This window comes from Falco biarmicus, chromosome 8 (assembly GCF_023638135.1).
Source record: "Falco biarmicus isolate bFalBia1 chromosome 8, bFalBia1.pri, whole genome shotgun sequence".
NCBI classification, from domain to species: Eukaryota; Metazoa; Chordata; class Aves; order Falconiformes; family Falconidae; genus Falco; species Falco biarmicus.
In genome coordinates this window covers 21,912,758-21,937,431 of record NC_079295.1, presented here as the reverse complement: position 1 = coordinate 21,937,431, position 24,674 = coordinate 21,912,758, and the positions used below count along the sequence as shown (strand labels likewise).

Genomic DNA, 24,674 nt, shown 5'->3' with positions numbered 1-24,674 from the left:
TCAATACCCTTTTAATGAAATCAAATTGACTTCCAAGAGCTTCACCTTTCCTTTGCCTTCTAGTCTCAAAAGTGGAAGACGGTGATGAAATCTCTCATGTTTGGCAGAATGAAAGACAACTGTTTTGTTCACACACACTGGTTCAGTCAGCAATGCAGGAAAATATGCAGTAATTTTGCAGTCTATACAATATGGGGTTTTATTTGCTGATACATTATTTTTGCCATGGTCAGTAGCAGTTTAAAAACTTGAAGTAAAACATTATGATATTTGTTTAGTTTTAACTGGTTTATCTTTAGATATTCCAGGAAATCATTACCTCTCAGAATACTTTTCTCTGTAATTGTAGTCATTGCATCGTTGCAAATCTGTGAATACAGACTTTAATACTGGATCATAGAATACCTTCCACGGTTTAAGATGAAGTAGGTTGATAATGTGCTATCTGTAGTGAGAGCCAAAACATAAATGATAATACATTAATTTCCAGGTTATTACTGAAAATTAGTTGTTTATAATTTTGTGCCATGCGTTAACATTTCTGTTTATATATTTAATGGGACACATGTCATCTTGTAAGTCTACAAATACTTATCTGAATACTTGAGCCCTAATCCTGCAATTTGTGTTTCAACTTTACAGAGCTCAGTTAAACAATTTACAATTTAAAGGTATGAAGATAGGTATTTATAGGGAGATCCTTCTGTTACAGGAAATAATGCAATGTTTTTAATCTTCTCCACAGGCGTAATGTGCTTTCCATGCTAAAAACAGAGTAGTATGTAAACACAGCAGGTTGAGAAATCCATTCTTTCTCTCTTCATGCATTTCTGTCCATATGGGGTTAAGTCCTTTGTGTGGGACTGCAGGGAATGTGTACATTACTATCTTAAATTATTACATGTTAAATCATAAATGTGCCAAACAGAAATATCTTCATTGCAGCAAATCCTCTTGAGGAAAGCAGTCAGGGCCCGAATCTGTCATCCTTACTCTCCCTGCATGGTGTATGGTACCCTGCAACTAGTCTCCTTGAAATCAAAGACATTGTATCTACAGTAAAACAAGTAGAGATAGTAAAACTGGCAGAATTACACCCTTAGCAAGCGTGTGATTCAGAGCCATTACCCAGTAATTAGAGAAACTTCACAAAATGTCAAGTGATAGAAGAATAGAATTTGAAGAAGAGATGAATGCAACATTGATCTGAACTATTTAACAAACATATATGTCTAAATGATAAGCCTGAAATATGGAGAAGTAAGGAATTTCATAGTTAAACATGAAGATACTAAGATAGATGATCATAGAAATCACACTTCAGTGAGTAACTATTACTGCTGAAGAATAGTAACTTCCTTGGGTGCTTTTAAAAGAATGGCTTGCATTCCAAAATTCAGATGCTTTCACACACTGTTCAATCTATATTCAGCCTTATTGTGTGAAGTATACTTTTAAGAAGAGGATATTGTGAGTGAAATAGCAAATATCTTTTTTGAATAAGAACACTTGTTTTGTAATGTAGGGCTATACTACGTAAGCTGTTATTCACACAAAAAAAGCTGTCCACTAGGTGGTCCAAACAATGTGAAGACTTATTTTTCATAGTGAAACATCATTCTGAAATACTGTAGATTGATTTTGAATTCTCTTTAAGTTACATTGCAGGCAAAACTAGTCTGTCACCTGATGGTAGTGCTGTGAACCTGGAACACAGAGGCCAATGGGGAAGGGAATGTGACAGGTTTCCACACTGGTTTATGACCCAGTTACGAAGCAGTGTTGGTGTTTGCTGAAGGGAGTCTGTATCCAGGCTTAAGCAAAGAGGACAGGCTGCTTATTTGTCTCGAGGCCTCGGTAGGTGAGGCTCTAGTGTAGTCAAGGTGAGACAGAACACAAAAGGGAAAAAATGGTTGATAGAAGTTTACATATTTTTGTATAAATCAAGCAGACTATTCACTCACATCTTGTTATCCAGCTGTCTAATAGCACAAGCTGCCCATTCTCAGTAGTAGATTGGCAAAGGCAAAATAGTCCAGGAAATTTCCACAAAGATCCTGCAAAGACTGGACTCTGTAATTAATGCAGAAACAAAAGCCTCTTTTTCACTTCAAAAGCCTTTACACAGGGTCATGGTAAGACTGAGCAGTATGGCCAAACTGCATGCAGTGCAAGTTAAGTGCATGCATGCACTATGGTTGCATAGTCACAGGGGCTGGCTCTACACTGCCCAGGCATTCCCCTGGGCTCTGCCGGAGTGCTGGGGCAGGACTAGTAGCACAGCCAAGGATTCCTTCACTCTCTGCTGTGACACACTGCCTGAGCAGAGAGTAGTCCAGTCAATAGTAACAATTAAGGCAGAAGTTAATTATTCTAGTCACAATAAAGTAGTATGGAAAGAATCAAAATAGTATAAATATAATCTCCAGAGGCCAAGTAGTGGTATGTCCTTAAACAAGATAAATAGTGAGACTGTTTGAAATTATTAATGAGAAGTGAGTGCTTCGTAGGGAATTGCCCAATGTAACTTTGCCTCAAGAGTAAATATGACAGATTTTCTGAGATGCAAAGGAAAAATGCTTGTAAAAGGAAAGCCAATAGCATCTCTGTGTTGACCAGTGTATGACATAATTCTTAATGCTAGCACAGACATTTGGAACAAGTGAGAAAGTACATGAAGAGTCTCTGGCCATGGATGTTCTCTTGTGGAAGAATTAATATATGTCTTCTGATGATGTTCAGTTTACACCTTGCACCTCACGCTGTTGCCTGCAATGTCAAAACTTTCTGAGACGTGAAGAAATTTGCTAGGGTTCCAAGAGATCCAGAATTATGCAATTATGCAGTGTCTGTAGCCACAATCTGAGGCTGAGGTGGTAAAACTTGTACTATAGTTGTAAAAGTCAGTAGGGCATTTCCAGTATAACCTTTGATTTTAGATGCCTTAATCTTTTGTATTCTCAAAACTAGTGGAAATTAGGGCCTGGTGTGTTTCAGGCTGGACTCCCACTAGTCAGTGACACATTGTGAATGTTTTCCTTGTAATATGAATTTTTATTTTTATGTTGCTCATTTTTCTCTTCCTTTGGTAAACCAATCATAAATACTTTATTTGGTCAATGTAGCTGTGTTGGGTTTGGAGAAACATGTGAAGGTGATCACTGTTTTTCACACTGATGGAAGGCAAGTAGATAATGAAATGTGTAATTGTTTGATGGGAAGGAAGGCTGCTACCCACCTCAGACAGTACTGTGGACAAGTTTTAGTAAGGGACATTGTGGGCATGGGAGACATTATTCCCAAAAAGTTATTCTGTGGTTGTCATCACACAGATGATATTTACAGGCTTATCACCCTAAACAGGAAATTTAAAATAATAACTTCCTTAATTGTTAGAGCTTAACTTCAGTTTTAAGGAAGTGATCCAACTTCAATTCTATCAGGACCATAATCATGTTAAAATACCCAATAAGCCACCAGAGAATACACTTAGGTGATTCATCTTTGCTTCAGAGTGGAGTTTTCTTTGAGTCAGACTTTGTTGAAAATATTTAAAGCCACCTCAATCTCAGCCCTGGAGTGCAGTCTTGATTTGATGTCTTGCACTTGCAAGCAAAAGATGCTTAAATGCAGGGAACCATCTTAGTCTATGTGGTAGTTTAAAATCGTAGCATAATTTAAACTCTGATCTCATTTAATTTCTATTTTTACATTGTTTTAAAAAAGATAACAGCTATGGCAAAGCAATAATCATTAGCAATTTGGAAACAGGGACACCTGTTATCCTTTGATTCACAGAAAGTCAATATCCCAGCATAACTGATCAGTATAATGGTAAAGGATGGGCAGTATCTCACACAAGATGTGGTACCAAGAACTGGATGCCTTGTAACCAAAGATGCTGCTTCATTTTCTGCACGTGAGAGAGGTGTCAGTCCAGAGCATTCAGCACTTTCTCTCTGTGTAACTCAGCTTCCTGTTTGATTCCATTATAGCAAACCTTCCTTTCTCAATGAAGAATGAAACTGCTGCTACGTAACGTAGTGTGAAATGGTGCCTGGACTTTCAGCTAGCTGTCATTGGCAGATGGGATGATACTGACACATGGATGCTATTAATTTCAGATTCCTATCATTCAGGATTTTAAGTGAAAAAAATTGTCATCTATTTAGAATTATTTTGGGTTGTTTAATCAGGAGATTTGTTTCATCATCTTTAAGCCCCCCACTGAGACTAATTTTACATTGGAGGAACGTAAATCATTAAAAACTTGACTGTAGTCAGTAGAGTCATTGACTGAGCAGAATCGGGTCTCTTGGTTACAAAAAATTGACATGAAAAAATTCCTGGGCTTTAGGAGTTTTGGGGGCAGAGGATTTGGCCGTTTGTTTTTTGTTTGTTTGTTGGGGTTTTTTAATGGGTCAGGTTTGAGTTGGTCATTCTTTTGCAGATAAAATGCGAATAAAATCCATGATCATGGGACAGTCTGAATGTTACAGGAACCAATGAAAAGGCCAAGGCAGTGTTACGTGGTATGATCTGTTTGTACTGAGCGTGCTGTAGCTATGTGTGAGGCCTACAAGGTCTCCACAGTATTCTCCTACTACGTACCGCAGTGTAGCACAGGAGGGAGGATCCGGGGAGCTCCAGGCCTGTCAGCCTGATCTCGGTGCTGGGGAAGGTTATGGAGCAGATCATCCTGAGTGCCATCACGCAGCATGTGCAGGACAACCAGGGGATCAGGCCCAGCCAGCATGGGGTTATGAAAGGCAGGTCCTGCTTGGCTTACCACATGTCCTTCTATGACAAGATGACTGACCTAGTGGATGAGGGAAAAGCTGTGGGCATTGTCCCTCAGAACCTTAGCAAAGCCTTTGACACCATCTCCCACAGCATTCTCCTGGAGGCACTGGCTGCTCACGACTTGGACGGGTGTACTCTATGCTGGATTAAAAGCTGGCTGGCTGGCCAAGCCCACAGAGCGGTGGTGAATGGAGTTACACCTGGTGGTGTTCCCCAGGGCTCAGCATGGGGCCAGTCCTGTTTAATAGCTTTATCGATGATCTGGACAAGGGGATCGAGTGCACTCTCAGTCAGTTTGCAGACAACACCAGGTAAGGGGGAAGTGTTGGTCTGCTTGAGGGCAAGAGGCTCTGCAGAGGGATCTGGGCAGGCTGGACCAATGGGCTGAGGCCAATTGTATCAGTTACAACAGGGAGAAGTGTTGGGTCCTGCACTTGGGTCACAACAACCCCACGCAGTGCTACAGGCCTGGGGAAGAGCACCTGGAAAGCTGCCTGGTGTTGGAGGACCCTGGGGGTGCTGGTTGAAAATCAGCTGAACATGAGCCAGCAGTGTGCCCAGGTGGCCAAGAAGCCCAAGAGCATCTTGGCTTGTATCCAAAACAGTGTGGCCACTGGGACAAGGGCAGTGATTGTCCCCCTGTACTTGGCACTGACGAGGCTGCACCTCAAATACTATGTGTTCAGTCTTGGGCCCCCTCACTACAAGAGGGACATGGAGGTGCTGGAGTGTGTCCAGAGAAGGGCAGCGAAGATGGTGAAGGGGCTGGAGCACAAGTCTTATGAGAGGCAGGTGAGGGAAATGGGGACGTTTAGCCTGAGAGGAGGTGGCTCAGGGGGACAACTTATCACTCTCTACAACCGCCTGGAAGGAGGCTGTAGGCAGGTGGGGGAAGGTCTCTTCTCCCAGATAACAAGTAACAAGACAAGAGGAAACAGCCTCAGGTTACACCAAGGGAGGTTTAGATTGGATATTAGGAAAAATTCTTTCACTGGAAGGGTGGTGAAGCATTGGAACAGTTTTCCCAGGGAGGTGGTAGAATCACCATCCCTGGAGGTATTTAAAAAACATTGTAGATGTGGTGCTTAGTGACATGGTTTAGTGGTGGACTTGGCAGTCCTGGGTTAATGGTTGGACTTGATGATGTCAAAGGTCTTTTCCAACCTAAATGATTCTATGATTCTATGGATTACTCTTCGCCATGTTGCAGTTGAAGCCTCAGGCAGAGGAGTTGCTGATGTGATATGCTAGGTAATGAATTTCCTTTGGAAGGATCCTCCTACAGTAGTGTTCTGTGGCTTTTGAGCCAAAATCTGACTGAGCAGGAGCAGGAGAAAAAGTAGCTGCTTTTTGTTTTTTCTTTAAAAGAGTTAGTGTGGGATTACTGACCTCTTCACACCTGGGATAAATGCTGGACTTTGGCCTTAGTAAACAGAAATGGTGTTTCCAAATCATTCATTTTACCTTACAAATGTATAAGTAGAAATCATAGGAAGAAGATATTTTTTAGGATGTCTCTTGAGAAAATAAGCTGAAAAGAAAGCTACATCTCAAAGCAATCATTATTATTGATTATATTATTATAAGAAAGGGTAATCACCTTTCCAGGGTTGTGAGGCTGCATATTTATGCAGATGGATTTTGTTGGTGCAAGTAAGCCTGTTACTGTGCATTGCATTGCCCATGGTGGGACCCTGCAGGAGGCCCCAGGAGGGACCATTGCCTCCCATCCCATCAGAAGCCTGAGTTTCTGCTTTCTGGATTTGTGCTGGGTAGGAGCCTGTTACCTTTACTAACCATTAGAGTGAGAAACATGGTACCTCGGTTTCTGTATTTTACCATGTAGTTCCAGTGTGGATTCAGCAAATCTGACTGCAAACATAAGTGAAGTCAGTTGAACTTCTCTCAGCCTTCTATGAAGTTTTCACCTGAGACTTCTGCTGCTGATGTTTGTATTCTGAACTGGATCACCCACAGACGCTTTCTTTTAAACGTTTTACTACTCTGTGGTGGCATGATTTTCAGACTGCATTTTGCCAAAGTAACAGACCAACAAATCTGAAAAGAAATTGGACTGTTCTTAAGTTTTTCTTTACTGCTCAGCTTCTTAATTGTTTTTTCCTTTCCAACAGACAAAGACACAAACAGTGACAAGTGATAAATACAAGCTTTGATTTGTTAAACACATGTTAGCTGTGTGTTTAGCCCTAGGCAGTGAATTTCATTATAGGCTGGTTTACTTCTGGATTGGTTATTGTGGTTGTTTTCAATGCAAAAAGATTTGACCTGCCACCTTGACTGATTAGTATCAAAGGTGAGAGATAAAATAAAATGCAAGTAAACTGCACAGATAAAATGCAATAAAGTTCTCCAGAGACAGCTCAGTACTTGTTCTATGTAAAACAAGTTAAAATTCAGCCCATAATGGCTGCATTGCAATAAGAGACTGCAAATCTCTCTCATTGAAGTAATGAAAAATAATAGTAAGAAATATGAGAGATTTAATAAATTAATAATATATACACAATAATGCTGTGTCAAAACCCCCAAATTTTACTAAGGGTTCAGTTTCTTCTCTTAACATGTAATGTCTAGCACTGTGTTTCTGATCCAAGCTGCAGTTCACCTGCTTTTTCTGTTACGGCATACAGGTTTTCTATCATGATATACAGGTTTGCCTGAGCACTTCTTTTTGCCATTTCTTTGTTGGTAGTTAAGCTTTTTATTATGCAATACTTTACTGTTCTGTTGTTATTGCCTGAAATCTCTCAAAATATTCTCTACTGGCCTCATTTTTATGATTTTGCCACAGTTACTAGTGCTCTGAACCAGCAGCAAATCTCAGATGACTTATCTACACGGACAAATAGCATGGTTCCTAATTCATTACTCCTCTGTTTCTAAAAAAACACACCATTTTATCTAAGTAAACTTTGTTAGGATAAAGTATGGTAGGTATAGAGCTTTGAGAGTACACACAAAGTTCTCTCCTAAGAGAATAACTATAATAATATTTTCACAAATTATATTTTGTGTTTTGCAAAGAAAGAGACAATTCAGAATTTTTTAACTTTCCCCCACTATTAGAAAACTTGAGGTAAAAAAACCCTTGTTTTTACTTCAGGTTATTTTGTAAGAAAAAGGCTAAAATGGTTATTATTGGCTTTTCTAGAGTTATGATTTCATTTGCTAGCTGTATGTTACCAAATAATTTCTCATTCTTTGCTGATATTTAAAAATGTGAATTCACTCTGCTGAATTGCCCACAGCTAAGTAGTAATAGTTGGATTTCAGATCTTTCTAGAAGACACTGTATGTTTTCCTGAATGATTTGCATTTTTACAGTTCCTCACAGATATTATGAAGAGAAAACATGATGGTAAGAGCAGTAACATAATTAATGTGATGGTGACAGACCTGAGATAGCTCAGAAAGTACCATAAAAAATTAATTTCTGAAAAAAAGTTTAGATTTCAAAATCTTATATACTTTGCATGTGTTCAGATTTTTTCTGTATTCTAGTTTGGGTAATTGTTCTGGTGAATTGTGATTAACTGCCAAAAATCATATACAGATTAATAGAAACCCAAACCACGGTATATAATTTGCATGGCTGATCAATGTGAATAAAGAAAAGTAATGTCTCTGACAAGTAAAGGATAGATACTCAGGGCAAAATATTTGCAACCACATATGTGAAGATCTAGACACTACAAGCTACTCATAGATACAGTTTGATAAATAGTATTTTATTCAGTAAATCAGGAACTGGTTGTGAAGTATTTAGGTGGAAAGAAATTATCTTCTATCAGTTATTCATGAGCTCTGCTAATGACAATGATTGTATTCCTCTACTGTCTGTCATTACTTTTCTCTGTTCACTAGAAGTATTTTATATTTTAGTTCCCTCATGGATAACCTCAGCTGATTATAACGGTTAAGTTGAATACAGCAATAGCAAATACTAGCTTGTAGCAGCACTTATGAGCTTGCAGAGCTCATTTCTGTCCCCAGGCAAGGACAATCTTTCTTGAGGATCTTCCTTGCTTATGGAGAGAATTATTGGGAGCCAGTTGTGCTCATGCGTTAGCTGACATTGGCAGTACACCAGAAAAATAATGCCACACTCCCACCTTCCCTGCTTATAACACCTCTCCCCCAATGGAAGATAAGAATACCAAAATAAGTATTGCTATTGCTGCCAATGGGAGAAAGATCCTTTTCTATGTGTGCTCAGGCAGAAAAAAAAGTGTTTCTTAGCCACAACACAATGTATATGAAAGAACAGTTTTATGAATTCTAATGTTTCTTTTCCTAAAGTATCTTAGTACCCATTCTTTGTCTTTAAGGTTTTTCCTGCCTGGTACAAATCCATGTTTTATGTAGAAACATAAACAATGAACAGTGTAAGAAGGGAGGAAACACAACTATCTAATTATTAGGTAACACCTTTTGCTTGCCATGTTGGTCTGCCTGAGCAGCCGGGCTAAGTCTAATAGGGAGAAAGCAGACATAGCTAACAAGCTGAACAGCGTCAAGAATACCCATAGAAGACTCGGTCACCTTCCTCATCCGACTCTTACATTTTGTTAGGAATCCAATACGGACAGTATGTGTGATTACCTGGTATTTAGGTTGGAGAGCTATACCAGCTCTTTACCTTCAGCTGCAGCTAGCTTTTTTCTTTATAGGCTAGGAAGTATGTCTTTAGTTCTTTGTCTGTGGCTTTGTGAGTGTAGTGCTATTCTTGGGACTACCACCAGTGTGCTTACGTTTGCTCATGCACACACAAAAGTAAGGAAAAAAATACTACTTTGTTCCAGCCTCTTTTTGTAGTACTGGGATTTGCAAAAAACACAAATGCCCTCCAGCAAAGTGGTGCAATTGTTTTTTCTACATTCTTTTAATGCTGTTCTTTACTGCATATTCTTAGTTATGATAAAAAGCATGACTATCAAATGGATAACAGTAAGCTCATGGATTTTAAAAGGCTTATGTGCAAAAACCAAAAAAAGTTTGCTGCAGCTCTGAAAAAAAAGTGAGCTGATTTGAGTAGCAGCATATATGGGTGTAGTTTTAAAAATTCGGAGCAACCAGCTGCTATAGATAAAATTGGTAAAAGGGATATTTGTGTGACAAAGATCTTTGATTTGTTTTCAGAAACAGGTGAATATATATGAAGTTCAGATCTGCATCCTGTCTCCTGTAATGTCCCAAAAGGGCACAGGTATAAGATTCCATTTTGGGCTCACCTCTCATATTTTGCTTGTCACACTGAGACAAAGTGATATCAATTTCTTTCATCTGTTGTTGTCCATGTGCTTCCAATTAGTTTTTCATTCGTAAGAAACTGATAAATTGGAAGTAGTACTGCTCTTAATCTCCTCATAAGGGTCTGCCCCTTGCAATGGTATTCAGAACAGCTGTTAAGTCGAGTCTGTAGTATATATCAGTTTTCTGCCTGCTGCATCAATGCTCATTCTTTGTGCCTTTTTATCATTGATTTAGGGCCCAAGAAGGGTGAATTCCTCGGCCTCATATCCAAAGGAGCTTAACTGCTTTAGAAAAATGAAATTTTACTTGAGTAGATTAGATATTTTTATTTGCAAACTGTAGTCTGTTTTAAAACATTCACTGAGAAGAACATAGTCATCACAGCCACAGGCAGACATATCTCAGGGCACTGCAGATGAAGCAGGATTTTTATTATCATATTTCATCATCATAAGCAACTTGCAGCCTTACAGTTTTTAATTCAAAGATTGCCTACATGGCAGTACCACACAGCACGTTAATCATTGACACACATTGAAGAAAATCACTGTTAATTCACAAAACTCCTTCTTCTCTTCCCACCCAAAATATAAATGTGCACAGTCAGAGAAGCAGTAAGTACTAGTCACTTTGTAGCTTAAATCCTATAACTTGTTAGTAGAATCGTAGTGGTTTGTGGTGTGACTCGCAAGGATGGGCAATTGACTTCTTTGGCTTCCTTCTAACTGCCTGTTTCCAAAAATAAAGAGGAAGGGGGTGGGTGGGGGGGTGAGGGAAAGGGCACGTAGGAAAAAGGGAAAGAAGAACCAACCTAACCTTTTCTTAGACAGAGTATATCAGTAGGGCAGAAGACACTGTCCATGACAGATGAAACCATGCAGAACTTCACATATAGGAAAAGGGACATGAACAGACAACACTGAGTAAAAAACAAGCCAAAAGTGGAGTGGAGAAGGAATATACCATCAAAGAAAAAAATCCATGCAGAGAAGTAGGATAGATAGCGAAAGGACAAAGAAGAGGATGAGAAGAAAAGGTAGTGGGGGAAAAAACAAAGAGTTTAGTTTCAATAGTAACAGAATGCTTGGTAGCCTTGTCAGTGAAATGTACTACTGCTTTCTGTAGCATTGCTTTTCTCATATCTGGTTGCTGAAGTTTTTCAGGGAAAAGTTTAATTCTAGCTTTAGAACATTTGAAACAAGTAGATCACTTTATTGCTGTAGGAGAGGTATATGTCATGCTCTGTTTTGAAAGGCAAAATCTTTTTGAAGGGTAATACTTAACGAACAGTTTCCTTTGCAGTAGTGCCCATATCAATGCATCATTAGTTTGCAACATTTTACATAATTATTTGTAACATAGTTTTTCATTATGCTTAGGAAGTGTGTGTCTCTGAAAGGGTGGAGCATTAATTGGTCCAAAATCTTTGAAGATAAAGAACAGACCAGATGAAATAAGAGAAATTTTCCCTTGTGTAATACAACCTTTTCTTCAGTGGTCCTTTTTTATTTCTTATTTATGAATTCTGGAGGCTATCCAAAACAAACAAAAAGAAAAGAGAGCAAAATATGTCTGTACATAATGTCACATCAGGAGAAGAGACAAGGTAGAACACAAGACTCCAAATATCACAATCAGTTAAGCAGTTCACTCAGCTTTAGAGCAACATTGCAGAAGTTAACTGAGACAAGAGGAATTGAGATTACCCCCACTGGACTTCTAGCACTTACAGTTTTACACTGTGTATTTCACTGTCCCATGCAGTGCAGCCATAGAACTATAGTACTCTCTACCTTTTCGAAGTTACACTTGTAAAAACGTTGATGATCTCAACAAGATCTAAATAAATCACTTTTAAACTGCTAATGCACATTGGGTTAAGTTCCACCATAATTTTCTTTGTGGGTTATATGAGGGTCATTGAAAGCATAAATTAAATAGTTTGGGTTTAAGTGAGTCAACCTTAGCTTTCAGGCCGTTTTTGTCTTTGCAGAAAAGGACTGAAGAATTTTTCAGTTTTATTTACTAATGTTTATTTTTATTCCTGTGTTTGTGTCCATCTCCTTTTTCAATGTTTGACCTAAGCAAGAGTTTAACATTTTTTAATTCAGGGGTATTTAGAGTCAGGCCTGAATTCATTAGCCTATGACTTTCTGCATTTATCTAAGTTTCCAAATGTACTGGAATTTTGGCAAGAGTTCTAAGTCAAGCTCACGCTCTTCTAGAGTTTCTTGTGGTGTGGCTGGTTATCTCTTCTTGAAGTTCTGTGACTATGCAGGGTCATCTGAAGCAGAACAAGGTGTGCCTTGCTTTCTGGACATGATTCTTTAGAACAAACAGCTTTTGAATTGATAGTTGCTTCTGAGGACCAGGGCCAGATTTATTTTTTGAGTTTGCAGAGAATTTAAGATCAAAGTTTAAGGTCAGCCTTTATCAGTGGGTTATCAAGATATTTTATCCCTTGTTGCTGAAAGAGGAAGTGTGTCCTAGATTGGTCTTTGGTTAAAGCCTGTAGCTAATGAAGAAATAATACAGTAAGACTTTGGAAGAAACCATATATTTGTGATTTTTCTTATGCTCTGTTAAAAAATAAAAGAAGTGGCAGATGACATGCATGTTCCCTCAGTATTGTCAAATACATTCTTCAAATAAGAATTCTCAGCAATAAGAACTTCACTGGCTGCCTTCAAATTTGCAGTTCCATTTACTGTAGTCAGAAATAGCCAAACTCAGAACAGCATGCTTGAAAAAGTGATGAGAAGGGTAAAACTGAGCCAAAGAAAGATTCAAGGGTTCCCTAACATGGAAATACTGAATTTTTACTGAAAAGTAACCACATGTAAACTTGGGTTGACTGGAGGAACATTACTACCAGCAAAGTAATAGACAAACATTACAGGATGCATTGTCAGTAGAATTTTGGATCAGCTTGTTAAGAGTTTCCAAAAGTCATTTTTGGGTGGAAAAAAACAGAACTACAGTTTCCAAAGCATTCAGTAACTCCCTAAATGACTGTCATTTCCTGGTGAGTGTTTCAAATTTTGCCTTGGAAACTTGGCTACCAAGTTTGATGTTCAAGAGGTAGCTGAGTTCTGAAAATTAGCCCTGGTACATATGATCTGTTGGAGAGCTGAATCTAACTGTAAAAGAGGTTGTGTCCACCATTTCCTTTGCAAGCTAACTGGAAGATTACAGGTGCTGGGTTGGTGCAAATGTCTCTCGTAACCTCTGAGAAGGTGTAGCAGGGGAAGATGTTCCCGTATCTGCAGAGGTTTCTCCAGTTCAACATCCGTAACTGAAACCAGGAAAAAGGAGAGGACGTGGGAGAAGAGAGAGGGGTGGTTTTTTCCTCAAGGACTGCAGCCTTTTATCCAAGTGGCTTTTGTTCAGGTTTGTGCTGCCCTGCCTTAGAATGATTCCTATCCTGGGAGAAGTAGGAACAAAGACACAGAGCTGGCACTGCATGCAGCAAACAGGCCTTCTGTGCTAGGGGTGTTCTCTGAAGAGGCCTCAGGGCAACTGTAAATTGGGCCTATTATGTTCAACTTTGTCATGCATCCTTATGCTACACCATGAATAAGCATGGCTGGTCTGTAAATCTAGTCCATTGTATCTGGCTTACATTTGTTAAACTAATGCTTGGGGTTTTGTCTGGCTTTATTCATACCAACATCAAAACATTGAGTAAGAACAACAAATCAGAAACAAAAAACACAAACATTTAAAAATATTGCTCCCACAGATTGAAGCCCCAAGTGTGTTTTATATAAACAATTTGAATTGTGGCTGGATTTTTGACCAGATTCTTTCCCCTGAAGGACCTTTTGAAACAAAAACAAACTGAGCAAAACAAGTTTTGCTGGGATGGGCCTATGCCTGTTTTCATGTAAGCTGATGACAAACCTCAGAGCAGGAAGGCAGCAGTGTGCTGGAATCTGGTGTACATTGTGTTCTGCATGTTCCCAGCTGACTTGCCAGGAGTGATCTAGAACTGAAACAAGGCCCCCTTTTTACTAGGACACCGGAAAAGAAGTCATCACTAATCTAAAACAGTTTAGCTGTTTGAAAACAATAGACTTTGTTAATATGATACCCTGATTGTGCCTTATTCTCATGTGAATGTGCGGCCTGTGTTGCTGGGTCAGGAGGGTGAGAGCTTTTGAGAACTGTCCTTTCTCTTGTGTGGCCCATCAAAATAGTCTACATTTTGTCGCTGTACCGTTACCTGCTTCAGGGTGGGTATATAATGTCTCAGAGGAGTTGGGGAAGTAGTTGGCTTCAGCACTTGTCTACCAAGAGAACGGACCAGCCATGGGAGTTTGGAGTAGGTTGCAGCCCCCCACCTGTTCAATGTGACTCCATCGTCATGCGAAGCCTACAGAGTTCAGCTCATACTTGCAGAGGTGCTTATGAAGCTGTTTCCAGTAGGATAGTCCAAGATTATTTTCACATGAATGTGCTGTGTATCGTGGGATTGCAGGGAAGGAGGCAGGAGGGTTCACATCCTACTGATGAAAAAAATGGAAGGTGAGGCAAAGTTTTGCTTGTGATAGCTGGTTGAATTTATTTTAATGGGTCACTTTCATGAAATACTTGGGTACGGTTTCTGTAGGTGCTATATCATTGAACAAAGTAAGTCTCCTACCTGGAGCAGAGGAGGCGAAAGTGGAGTCCCACTGTGGAGTATTGTGCTTAAGTTTCAGGGAGACTGGGTAGAAGTGATACAGATTATTAATGGTATTGCTTGTCAGGCTTTTTATTTAGCCTCAAATTGGAAAGCTACTCCTTTATTTCTAAACCTTCACATTTGCATCCCTTTGATATGAAATACTTGTGAACTAACTAGAGAACAGAGCTGTGAGTTCAGTAGCCAAGAGATCCTTGATTTATTAACAGAGTTCCATGGGCTTGTGTGCAACATCTCCTCCTCCTGCATATAACAAATGCTGCAGTCAGAGGCAGAGGCAGATGATGAAGGGCCCAATACTTCAGGGTACAGCAGTGGTTATCCACACATCTTGTTTAAAGTCCATAATAATCATTACCTAAATAAGACCATTCAATGCGAAAAAAAAGATGGAAATGTGGATTCTAAATGACTGCCTACAATTAGAAGTTTATAGTACAACTTGAAAAGTAAATTGGGTTGCACAATGTAGGCAACTGCATGGCTGTGAACAGAGTTTCCTACTTCATATGTTTCATGTTTAAGATGGAGGTAATATATATGCGTTGCGAAACAGTAATGAATAATAATTGTGATGTAAGTACATAAAGCATTTAAGCTGCAGTAACTAAGTGTTGCATTGTGCCCTACAATGTCATGGAGACACTTAAAGGGGACATTTAAATTACTTCTAAGACATTTTGTCATCTAGTTATTCTAAGTATAGCTGTGGATGTACAATTACGGTTTAGATCACTAATACCCTACTAATGATGCCTTTGCTAATAACTTGGAGAAAACATTTTAATTTTGTTGCATAGGAATTTCAGAATCATATTTGTGGTGCTTGTCAGACTCCTGGAAGTTTAAAGACACCAATGTGCCTTCTTTTTGGTGTATGTGTGAGACTATAGCCTGCAGATTTCTGTGAAACAAATGTTGTATTTTTAGTGTAGTCTTATGCAGGAGGACATCTGAAAAAAAGTCTGCTTTAATTCAGCAGAGTTAGTAGTCTCCTCACTGGAGAAACTACCATGCACAGAACTGGCCAGTTAGGCTGTATCTGCGATTAGAAGACTTTGAAAATGTAACTGTACTGCAGATGTATGCCAGCAAACCTCCTTGCTGGAAAGGCATCTTGAAGCAGTTCTTAAAGCAGTTTACCAGATGGAATGAATTGTTCTGGTAAAAAAAAAAGGAAAAGTAATATTTCTAGCTCTGAGGACTTTTATCAACCCAGATGATGGTAAGAAATAAATGCATTGATAGCATTTGCTAATGCAGACTAGGCCTTAAACTAAACTGTTGTTCAGAGCAAAGGCCAAATTTCTGTTTCTTCCACTTAGGAAATTTTCATTGCTTTCTCAGGAAGCAGGCTGTGGACCTTCTGCTTGGTGTGCACCCAGGGAAGTCTTGATTTATATACAACCATTGTAGCATAGGTTTAAAGAGCTCAGGTTTAGGTTTTCCTTTGGTATGAACCCTGCCAAACATGGCCTCATGATTAAATTAGAGTAGTGCTCTTTTCTTTTGGGTGACATTTGAATAAACACCAGTATTTAGTCCTGTAGGTTCCTAAGATAATCAAAATAAACGCAAAGTGCCAGAAGTACATCACACTGTCAAGCTGCTGGCCCATATACAGAGCTTAGTCAATACAATGAAGAAGGTCCCATAGACTGAGTGGGTTTTAGATGAGATCAGAAAAAATAAAAATAAGAGGGACTAAATTGGCCCAGCAGTGCCCAGTTTCCCTGAAAATGCCTTTTCTGATACTGAAGAGCAATTTATTATTTATTTTTTCAACATTAGAACATTAGTTTTTCATGTGGCATTTCTCAACAAATACAGATTTTCCAGGGCTGAAAGGCAGTGAATGGATAACCCATGCTCACATGCTCTGGGGCATGCAGTGTGGTTGCAGCTGCAGTGTCCTCCCTCCACCTCTCCATCAGAGCATGGCAGGACTCAGCCCTGTTTTTCACAGCTGTATTTTCTTAATTTCTTCTGAAAGCTCTCAGGCATACACTTCAGCAGTATAATGTAGGCAGAGAGATTTAACAGGCCTAGCTACAAGAATGTTATTATATATTATGGGAAGATCAAATGTAAAATGATTGGATAGACTTGTTTCAATTCATGAACCGTGTTCATTCAACACTAAATCCAAATGCTTCCCATGTCATCAGAGATTACTTACAGAGTGAACTGAGAGGTCAGTCCCATGTATCCTGTTTGCCTGTTGCTTGTATTGGAGTCCCATAAGTTTCTCCTCTCTGCTCAACCATAGTATTTAGATAAATTGAAATACATGCAAATCTTTTCGTGAGCAGTGTGCTATAGTGTTGGAAAAATAAGAGATTAATTAAGATAACAGTATCTTCTGTAAACTTGAAAACAAATCATTTTTAATGCCTGAAATTACAGGTAAATTTTTCAAAAAAGTAAGGCATTGATTGCATCTGGAACTAGCTCAACCTGTGAAAACATTCTTCTTCCAGACATTAGCTTAGTTGAGCCCTTTTAAGTACATGTTCTGTAATGGTCTTTGGCTACTTTTAATGTCATTTTTAGGTACAGCTGAATCTAAAGAACTGCAGTTTACTTAGTCATTATATAATTTGTCTAGATTGATCAGTTTAATATCTGATTTTTCAAGATTTCCTCACAATTCTGGAATTTTAGCAATGCAGATATTTTCCAATTGCCCAAGGCAATAATAGATGTGGTGTGCAAACACTGCTTTAAAGAGGGTGTCTGTCTGCTGATTTACATATTTTAAAAGTATTAAGATCAAAAGTAATGAGAATTTAATCCATATGGCATGTAGAAGATAAATAGGAATATTAATACTGTATCAAATACTAATTAAAGGAAACACCAGTCCTATTTTTAAAATCTTGCATGCAGATGAAAAAGTAGTCATTGCAAAGTTAAGATCTGATTCAAAGAATTTAAGAATTAACAGTTTTCAGCCACAGATTCTAACTGTGAGGCTGCGTTTATGTGCTAGGCCAAATTCTGGTTTCATAGTACTTTGCAGGATCACTGCAGTATCCCTGTCTGTCCAAACATCTCAGGTGACTCTAAAACTGAAAACTACTACCAGCTTTTAACAAGGAAATTCCCTTTCATTATCCAATAAGCTGAAATACAGATAGTATCCAACTTGCCTAAGCATACCTGCCTGCAGCAGTGCTAGTCTCTAAAATAGACCAATTTGTGGGAACCCTGTTAGATTTTTATCAACTCTTGTATGCAGATTGCAACAGTGGGTGAAGAAAATGTCATCAGCTTCACAGAAAACTTCAGGTAAGAGTGGTCAAGATGAGTCATAAGTTTGTCATGTCTTTGGGCTAGACTGGATTTCTGTATTTCACTGTTACGGAATTTATAGGTGAAAGTGCCTTGGGATGTGTGCTCTCAGCAGGATAGCAAGTACTCAAAAAACTGGCTTCGGATGCACTGGAACTAGAAGCTTTAGTGCAGTGTCAGCCTCACACTCCATGCAGACAAATTAGGCTTAGCAAGACACGTGAGATACATTTAGTGCATCATGATCTCTTAAGTCTGTAGACCTTCAGTTCTCCATTAAGTCTTTGTTATAAGTATCAAAGTATGGGGATACACTTTTAGCAGAGGAGTGAGCTTGCAGTGAAGGGTTACCTTTGAAATATGAGAAAAATAAACAGGGGGAGCTAAAACAAGTTTTGCTAGTACTTCATAGTCTTATGAGAGAATAAACTGCATCATTTGCTGTAGCAGGCTGAAAAAGACCTGAGAATAACAGAAGTAATGATTTTTCCTCATTTGTGGCTTGAACAGTATGTATACACCAAAGCTGTCTGACACGCAGCTGAGCCTGCCAGAGTGGAGAGGAGTCTGAAATGCTGTATCTTGCTCAGTCTTGTGCACTACTCTAATTCTTTCCTGTAGGTCTGTGGTTCCTGTGTGTTTCTGTAGTAACTATAGCAAGTAGTCATCACGATACAGCAAATCTTCTGAAGGTTCAATAAACCTCCACTGTTGCTGCTGTTCCCTTCTGCCAGATCAGAGTGGTCAGGACAAAGTTGTTTTGTCAGTGGATCAACAAATCACAATTCTTCTGCAACCTTCCATCTGCTTTTAAACTGCTACTCCATTCTAGAGCAAATGGTGCAGCAACACATCAAGCAGGTACCAATTGTTCCACACATACATGGACCAAAGTTATCCAGGAGCTGCCCTCTCAATGCAAGAGGAAATTTGATGATTGGGAAAAATGTAGTCCATTGTATGTAAAGCCAATCAGCCGGATGATGAGTGGGGATATAGACCCATCTGCTTCTTGTCTTCTTCTAGGAAATACTAGGTAGAGGCAGCAACTGCATACTGTGCCTCTTCTTTACAGTCAGTTTAAGGATGATTTCACACAAGTACCAGCCCCAGTCCATCTAGAAGAAGCTGAGCTTTGTCCTGGGTGAGTTGATGCTTTCTTTCCCCAATTGTCATTTCAAATATCTGGTGAGAGTGCATTGGCTCTGTGCTTTCTGTGGGGAACAACCTCCCTGGGAAGGAAGGATGTGGTTATGCTCATCAAAGTTTTGATTGCTGAGTGGCTACAGGGCCTTGTATTCCAAGTGTGTTTGTTTCTGTGCCCTTTCCTGCAGAATAGCCCAGGTAGTGTTTTAATAGTTCTGTGTATTTTGTAAAGGACCTTTTAAATATTAAATAGACTTTCATTTTCCAGCTGGAAAATTAAAACATGGAAGTATTTCACAGATCCTTCATCCAGTCTTGAAGCAATTTTGAAATGTTAACTGAAAAAATCTATCTGCCTTGGAGCATTTTTTTACATCAAACATTCCATGAAAATATTTTCCTCAAACTCTTTAAGTATTTCCAAATATCAAACAAGAAGACAGATGACTTTTTCAAGTATTGGTGATGGTCTAAGGCAGCTAGTGTCAAGTTCACGTATTTTTTTAAAACAGAGTAAGTAGTGTAAACATTATAGTGGGGAAGACTGGCAGGCATCACTCTTTATCACCAGCACGGGCTGACACACTGATGATGCTGATTCGTGTTCTGATAGAGGTGTCATAGTCACCAAATAAATAGAGTTTGTGTTGGGAAACATTTTGACCTACAGAGCAAGAACCAAAGAGAGGCAAATAACTAGCACAATGAGTAGTTTTGGAGATACATATACAGGAGTTGCCGTTCCTTCCCTCCCCATACCGTTACCTTCTCAGCTCCATCTTGGTTTAGTTTTTGAAATAGTTTCTAGTAGCCATGGAAAAGCCTTCACTGCCCTTTTCAGAGCTGGGGAAGAGCAAGTGGTGGTGATTGGAAGAGGGATAATTATCTTTACCCTTCAAGACAGGCTGATTTCCCAAAGAGAGAAGACTCTTAATTCCTGTAGCATAGTGTGTATCATACCTGTGTGGGTATGTTTAGAATGCACTGTTGGCTCTGTATCTATCAGATAATAAAGTTCAGCTTGGATCAGCGTTAAGGTTAGGTTAGTGCCGTCTAGAAATTCACTGGGCAGAAGTTTATTCTAGGATTTTATCGTGGTTCTGGGCTTAAATACTTTCTTCACATCCTTCCTTGTCTTTTGTATTTACTGTCTGGATAACCCCTGTCCGTGTCCTCTAGCTTACTTCTTAATTTCTGCCTATGGGCTTAAAAGATCTTTGCTGGTTTTAGTGGGGGAATTGGAGATCTGAAGCCCAGATCCCCATCATATTCATCTCAGAGTTTGACAGCTTTATAGCCATCTTCCAGGAGAAAAATAAGTCCACCAGAATGCTTTTACTTAGAGCTGAACTCAAATTAGTAGAGCTGGATTGAGAAGATGCTCATCCTAGAGAACGTGCTGCTTCCCAAGATTGTGCCTGTATTTCCTTAGGGTTATGGTTTCCAATCTGGTTGTAAAATAAGGTTAATCTCCCAGCGGCTCCCAGCTCAGCCTGAATAGGCATCTCTAGGTAGTAGAAATTCCTTCTGAAAGCCTAGGTTGTGTAAAACCTCCTGTTTAGAGGTCTGTGTGCTAGGCTCCAGTACTTGCTGTAGATCAGTGTCATTGGGAAGCGCTATTGAGCTGAGTCAGCTGAGCAGCTAAGGTAGCAAAGCAGAATCTCAGAGTAAACTCAATACTCAAGAACAAAAACTCATTCAAAGCAGTGCTCAACACAACCATCTTATCCACACTCAGCCAGATCTTTTGCTGCATGCACTATCATTTTATTGGCCATTTTTGCACCTTTCCTGAAGCCAGGATGTTCGGTACAGGCACATCTGAATTGTTCTGCCTTTGAGAAAACAAGCTTCCAGAAGTCTGTGACAGCTACCTCTGTGTGATACGAGTATTACTGACCCTTTGTAAGTCAATGTGTGCCACCCATAGTGTGAGAGTCTTTTCACAAATCTCTAAGCATAAAAGAGGTTTTTGAATCTTAAAATCTTGAAAGGCCCCTGAGGTTCAGGTGCTGTCCTGCCACATGCAAGAGGATGTTGTAACTGGTGTCTGATACTGGGAGATGTCTTTCCCAGGTGTCGCATGCTGCCAAGTTCCAGACTAACAGCTCAGAGAAGCATCCTGCAATTTCTTCAGACTCCTCATCTTGTGCCTAGGCACTGCAAGATGCCACTGCATATGTTTAGGTTTATTCATTTGTGGAGGATGAAATGCTTAAGAATGCCAGTTCCCCAGAAACTTCTCTTAATGCAAACTTTGACATAAATAGTAAAGAATGAAGGTACCTTTCAGGAATGCAGGAAATAATGAGTCTGTGCTTTATTTAATCACAGCTAAGGAAAAACAAAACTAAAAATTTTGGTTTGATTTCAGCATATTGCCTTAGTTCCCCTGACCTACCAAACTGGGGACAGAGGCTTTTCTGCCTTTATTCCCATTTCACAGCAGGATTTCTGCTAAATGAACTTTTTCAGTGAGTTGATTAATCTCATTTCATATCTGCTGCGCTTTTTTACCTTTCTCTGATGCTAGTCATGAACATACCTTTTGAATTCCCCTCCCTGTTGATGGACTTCAGCTGGGCTGAAGAATCTAGACATCATCTGACAGGTCATTTTTCAGTGGAGGTGCCAGTTAGTGCAGTGTTACTCCCTCCAGTGTTCACGGGTCATTCCTGTTTCTACCAACACATCTGGGTAAAATACAAGTTATATATCAGCCAGCTCAGTTGCATGATCTAGTCAAAACAGAATGAAGAGAATCAGCAGCAGGGGAGATAGTCTGCTGAATATGGCTGAATGTGTAAAGATAATCCTAGTGGGCTCTAGATATAGCCATTTATAAAATGCAAAGATGCCTTTTCCTAGCAGACAGGCTGGTGAGGGCATGGTATTTAAAATAAATTTAAAAAAATATGAGCAAGGATTCTAATACATCACTTTTTGGTAATGTACGATTTCAAAACTATTCATGTACAAAGAAATTAAATCAAGAAATACAGCTGATTACTGGTTCCTGAAACAGACTAGAGAAGGTGATAAATAAGCAAACTAAAAAGCAGCTTAACCTATAAAATGGCCACTGAGCCATTTTCAATGACCAGGCAAACAGCAGTATATGTATGTATATGTCACCTTTGGAGCATCTGAAATTTGGAACATCTCATCAATAAGGAGTGTAAGAATAAGGATTGTGAGAAAAGTTTCCCTTTCCTGTGCAGAGGTATGCAGTGCAATGTCACATCCATAAGGGTCAGTGATCAAAACTGCAAGTGTGTACCTTAACTCTAAGCCTGGCTTTCAGAGCTGTGAGGACTCAACAGAACTGTGGCCACTTTAGTATCTCTAGTAATTTGTTAACCTAGGAAGTTGTCTGTGCCTTGAGTAGATCTTGTAAGTAACGCAGCTGCTCAAAATATGCCAAAATTCCAATAGTCATTATTATATCACAATTTAATTCAGAACATTTAGATATGAGACACTTTCATTGCTGGATAGATGTTTGACCACTTGTCTTCAGCACACTTACAAAATCTGCTATGTAAGAGCATAAAAAATGTTGCTAGATTTTGCAGGCCTTTTCCTCTCCCACTCCCTCATCCACAGACTGATGAACTGCATAGGACCAGGAATTACGAGTGGAAATCAAGTGTCTCAAAAAACTAAGGGGCTGTAAAGGGATTACCTAAAACTGCTGTAGAATGTAATTGCTCTGGAGCCCTGGACATGCCTTATCAGCACCAACATGCTGCTTTCTATATATGAAACTTTTAAAGGAACTCTAGCTATTCTGCTGTCCTACCATGATTCAGAAAGCTGAACACATGCCCTCTTTACCGTGGAGCACCCTTCAAGGAATGCATTCCCTGAGCAGACTTGACCAGGGAGAAGAGACGATGATGAGCCTGTGGATCAGCTATTATGAATACCCAGGAAAGGATCAAAAAAACCATTACTGGTGCTGCTTCAGTCCAGGGGTAAAATGGCAGCTGCAGAGAAGCCGCTGCATAGCCATGTCTCCTGTCTATGTATGGAGAGCAGATTTTATTCCTTCCTTCAGTCCCCACAGGCAAATCCCAGTTACTTGGAATTTGTTCAGGAGAAGGGTGAATTTTACCCTGAAGGAATTAGGAAGCATTATAGATTCAACATATGGGACCATATGTCATTGTATTGTTTCCAAATGTTTCTTTTTGAGCTTTTTCCTTCCATTGCGGACAGCTTATTTCACCACACATTGTCTAGAGAAGAAGGGAGTTTCATATTCCCATTTCTTTCATTAAGCCACTATTAAATCTATATCAGTTTCATAATACTGTTTGTCAACATTATTTCATCCTTTGTTTCAAACATGCACACCATAAGTGTGGTTTGAGGCAAGTGATTTGAATATGTTTTTAAGGCACTGTCAATATGAGAATATTGAGAGAATATGAGCAGAGATGGTCCTCCACCATCCCTAACCCAAAATGCTCCACTTAGTTATACTTTCACAATCACACCAAGCTTTCCGCTTAAGCCTTAATAGAAGAAAACCAGCACTGATGTTTGAGCGTGAGTCTAATTAACATTGGAGATGCATGGATTCTGCCCTCTTCTTGCTAGGCAGATCAATATCCTCAGGTAATGTAAGTTGAGCTGCTCTGTATCTCCCTCTTTTGCTGTGATTTTCTACTCCAGCCCTGGAGAAGAGCTCTGGTGTCCAGTGACATGTGTTTTAAATCATGTTTTGGGAAAGATGTAAATACAGAAAACTTGATGTCAGGCCCAGACAAAGCACTGGGCTAGCTCCCAAGGCCCTTCTGCATCTGGGATCGTTTGATGTCAGGAAGGTCCTCCACAGTCAGAGCCATCAATGGTGGTGGCAAAAAGGCACCCTTCAGATAAGGCTTTCCATGGATTTGTTAACAGGCAGTTTAAGTATTAAAGTCTTTTGCTGAGCTCCCTGTCTATACAAAGCTGTGGCTGGCTGGGCGCTGACCTCCTCTGAAAAGGAAGGTGGGCTGGGGGGCACAGGAGATTCACCCTGTCCAAATGAGTGGAGGTGGGGACTTCTGTGATCTTTGAGGAAGTGTTGGGGTAGATGGCTCCATCCTCAGTCACTCTCATGCTTGTCATGTTTTTCATAGTTATTTTTTGTGTCTAATTCTGTGTCAAACTGTCTGTCTGCACAAGCCTGCATAGTTCCTGGACCTTTAATTTATCAGAATTGCCAGATTTGACTCAATCAAAGTTTTGCTGAGCAATTATACCTTCACATCAGACTAGTTGAAGGCAGCCACACAGGTGAGTGCTAAAGGCCGCATTCGTGAAGGAGTTGAAGTGCCTGAAAGAGTCTACTGAAATGTGCACAGCTGGCATCAGCAGACCTTAGATTCACAGGTACACTGGAAAATCACCCTAGACACAGGACAGCTGACTTCTTGGTCTCTGTGAGCTCAATAGAGCTGCTGTTTGTTTTTCTGCTCTG

At 39.6% G+C, this 24,674-nt stretch overlaps 1 protein-coding gene across 6 annotated transcripts in view; it reads left to right on the top strand.

The window, feature by feature from the left end:
• The window catches only part of MYO3B (myosin IIIB), a 207,597-nt gene that overhangs the window by 164,269 nt on the left and 18,654 nt on the right, over positions 1 to 24,674 (top strand). The gene's annotated exons all lie outside the window — the stretch shown is intronic.